At 35.9% G+C, this 4,188-nt stretch overlaps 1 long non-coding RNA gene across 1 annotated transcript; it reads left to right on the forward strand.

The window, feature by feature from the left end:
* The first annotated feature begins 1,778 nt into the window (after window positions 1-1,778).
* LOC149140907 (uncharacterized) lies at window positions 1,779-3,347 on the forward strand. The gene is made up of 2 exons (XR_016264593.1): window positions 1,779-2,434; window positions 2,973-3,347. It is a non-coding gene; the product is annotated as an uncharacterized LOC149140907 (long non-coding RNA).
* Window positions 3,348-4,188: the final 841 nt, after the last annotated feature.

Here is a 4,188-nt window from a genome sequence, read left to right on the forward strand (position 1 = left end):
TGTAATACAAATGAGAATGTAGCTGACATATTCATTAAGCCTCTTGGGAAGGCAAAAATTGAGTTTTGTAGAAATAAGTTATGTGTTATAGAAAATCCAAATTATGTTGTAAGCCTAGTTGAGACTTAGTCCAGCATGCATGTCAATTAAGGGTATGTATGTGTCTTATGTATCGTGCTATAGGGTATTTTGTGTTTTTATCTTATGGTTGGAATTAAGGGGGAGTGTTGGAAAGCATTATTTCCAACCACCTGCATTAAATGTGTTGAGTCTAGTTCCTTTTGGAGAATTCAAAAGGAAGTTTCTAAAGTTAGATAGCTTCCCGAAGAAGTCACCGTCACCGACTCGAGAAACTTCTCCACGTTGTATAAAAACCCCTCTTTGGTAATCGAATGGACAAGGTTTGTGTGTTTGTGTTCAATTCAGTTCTTGTGTTCTCCGATAATTTTTCCTAACTTCCAATAAATATCTTTTTCCAAATACAATTAATTGAATTTCTCCTTCACTTCAAAGAACGAAACATAGCCTTCAAAGGGCGAAGAAGGTAGTCCCTCGGTTGCTCGATAAAATGTGAGAGCGAGAGTTTTTCCTCTGCCTTTGGGATTTAAGAAATAAAAATAGATTTTACAACCTTGCCCTTGGTAATTAATTTAGTCATATTGGTGAACGCAGAGGTTTTAGAGGAGAGACAGAGGAAACTACAAGGAAGGCATCATAAGCATAGTCCAAAAATCAAGATCTCCAAAACCTATATATTAATAAAAATTTCAAAAAAATCTTTTAAATTTGAAATAAAAGCCTATTTATTAATGATATAATATTTTTCAAAAAAAAAATCACCTATTAATGATATACTCTCATTAAAATTGAAATTACTATAATGTCAATGAATTTCATCCAATACATCTTACATAATAAGGATTTTTTTTAGCTATAAAAGTTATAATTAAAGTAATTTGAATATCAATGAATTTTAACTAATTTAAAAATTAACCAACCTCCAAATATATATTAATGATTTTTTTTTTAAATATATATTAATGAAAAAAAAAATCCAATAAACCATACATATTAATGAAATTCTTCATTTTAATTAGAATGTTCTTTCAAAATGGTGTTTTTGCATTCTCAAATGTCAATGAAGTTCGGTCAATGGATTTCTTCCTTTATCGTAAAATTGCCCTTAAACATAGGAAACATTAATTTTCCTTAGATTTGGATTTAATCTATTGTTTATTGGCTTTTAAAAAATGTTATTATCTCTGTCATTGTACTTTCGTTGTAACATAACCTAATTATAGAAACCAACATTCCACATTCATGTTTAGGTTTTCATGGTCTTTTTAGTGCAATGGCCAGGGACTATAGTAATCGAAAACTTCGATGCTAGCATTAGTTAACGTGCTTGTGAGCTGCTTTTTAATGGCGGTTGATGGAGTATATTCAAAGTTTTTTAGTGCATGGTAATTTACCGTCTTATTTGGCCTCTTCCCGAGGCGGGGAGGCCAAACTATATACTATATTCATTAATCTTCATCGATTTCATTTACACTTTGTTTGCATTTAAACTAATGTTAGTATTAGTTCGAAGCATTAAATGCTATGGGAGGTACCGAATGCAACCGAATGCCATATGAAAGTTGGTTGATTGCTTACTGTCTTCATGACACTGCCATCTGGTTACATGACACTGCCATCTGGTACTTTGACACTGCCATCTGGTTATTTTGTAACACCCCGGTGGCTAGCACATAGGGCTGTTCCCCTAGTAAAATGGATTATTGCCTCATTTGTTCTGCACTTTTGCATTTGTTTGCTCTGCAATTTTGCACTCCCAGTTGGTGAGGTGCAGACTTACAAGAAAACATACTCAGTCATGTTTATTATTTTGGTAGTAGCTGGATTGAAGCTAGTTTAGAAACATAATAAAATAAGTACAGAAGCTAGTTTAGAAATAAAGAATATAGTTACCTCAGCATCTGGTTGTTCTAAGGAGCTGGACTGGTTAACATCTGGTTGTTCTAAGGAGCTGGACTAGTTATCGTGATGGTAGTCTTCACATCCGCCTTGAATTTCTATAGAAGAAGGAAAGAAAGGCATTACCAGAAGGAAAGTAGTCCAACTCAATGTCTTACGCATCAGTGGCATTTGAATGAAAGCAGTAAGTCAGTGGCCAAAAATCATCGATTTTGAAAATCCATTTCTTTCCTGTCATTTCTTTGCTGTCATTATTTTGGAAGTAGCTGGATTGAAGCTAGTTTAGAAACATAATAGAATAGGTACAGAAGCTAGTTTAGAAATAAAAAATATAATTACCTCAGCATCTGGTTGTTCTAAGGAGCTGGACTGGTTAACATCTGGTTGTTCTAAGGAGCTGGACTGGTTATTGTGATGGTAGTCTGTCTTACGCATCAGTGGCATTTGAATGAAAGCAGTAAGTCAGTGACCAAGAATCATCGATTTTGAAAATCCATTTTTTTCCTGTCATTATTATGGAAAATAGCATCAAAAAATTCATACTTTACTTAGAATAACAATCAATCTAAGAAATTACAATCCATATAAATTTTAAAAAAGCGTAAGGTCTATTCTCTTGAGAAAGAAATGCTTACAGTCTCTCTAGCATCGTCAAATTGGAGAAATTTGGCAATGGTCCCGTAAGAGAGTTATTCTCAAGTAACCTGCTTATGTCAACACGATTAATGAATGATTCCCATCTCAAGTATTTACAGTGAAATAAGGTATGAATAAGCAAATGGACAAGAACTGCTCTTCCAATGCTTTATATCCATCTTCATATACAAGTGCTCAATATATAAATATATATACAGTTCCATCTCCATCTTCAAATACTCATTTTACTGCTCTATCCCTCTGAATGATTCAAATCTATTTCTGGACGATCCAATTCCAGTTGCTGGTACTATTGGTTATGCCGAATATCTTGAACTCACACTAGACTTCCATACCAGTGAATCGAAGATGTGCTGGAAATAGAACCTGGAGCCAACTGGATCTGGAACGGGCCCAATTCGATCTGCATATGGATCTGGCAACTGGCTGAAACTTTATCCAGCATCCTCACCCATTCGAAAGCTAGCAGTCTGGGTTGAATCAGCGGTTTCCCTTGTTTAAGCAGCAGCACATCCAGATGCAGATACTTATCGAGATGGAAATTCAGCTCTGCAACAGCTATGAATACTGCTGCTATTTGTATCTTCGCAGGCAGAAGACCTTCCTCCATACGAGAAGAGGGATACGATCACGAAAGACTGCGGGTCTTGAGCTAGTGTGCGATGGTCCGAGATATGGAGTCCACCATCGACCGGATATCGGGGAAGAATAGATAGAGTATATCTTTGAGTCGAGACTACCCCCATGAGCTGGTAACTAACCTGGATGAAGCACTGTCAATCTACCTGACAGTGAGTGAGGTTTGATGTGCTTCTGAGCATGCGAGTCTTACTGGCACTATACTCCTTATTCACCCGGTCACCTCTATGTCGTGTGCTTCTGTGTGTGTCATTGTGGGCATGTGGCGGTGTGCTTCTGCGTGTCAATATGTTCTTTCATTTTGTTAGAATTATGGAATTTGTAATTAAAAGCGAGGTTAATAATTAACTTGTGACTATAGAGCTTGATTACAGTTTCTTGGTGTTTGATTACAGTGTCTTGGTGTTCCTCTAGAGCACCCGGGTCCACAATAGGCGTAATCGGAATTTTTTAATTCTCTTGTATAGTATTTATATCGTTTCCAATAAGCCGTGTGTGCTTCCGTCTACGTCTATCAATTATGCTGCCAAATGAAATGTATTATAAAGGTAAAGTGATTCAGTTGTTACAAATTTCAATCGCATTATCATATAACAAAGGGGCTATTGAATGAATTCCTGTATTAAAAGAATGTATGTACACGGAGGAATGCGCATATTTCTTTTTACAGTTCTTTACAGATTCGCGTCTTGGTGTTCCTCTAGAGCACCCGGGTCCACAATAGGCTTAATCGGAATTTTTTTAATTCTCTTGTATAGTATTTATATTGTTACCAATAAGCCGTGTGTGCTTCCGTCTACGTCTATCAATTATGCTGCCAAATGAAATGTATTATAAAGGTAAAGTGATTCAGTTGTTACAGGGAAGTGTTGATATAGTCTATGTGTTTGGGGCCTTGGGATAATTAAAGAACAT

The sequence above is a fragment of the Pinus tabuliformis genome, chromosome X, assembly GCF_031772625.1.
Source record: "Pinus tabuliformis cultivar Carrire ecotype Pingquan chromosome X, CPIR1, whole genome shotgun sequence".
In the NCBI taxonomy this organism is placed as follows: Eukaryota; Viridiplantae; Streptophyta; class Pinopsida; order Pinales; family Pinaceae; genus Pinus; species Pinus tabuliformis.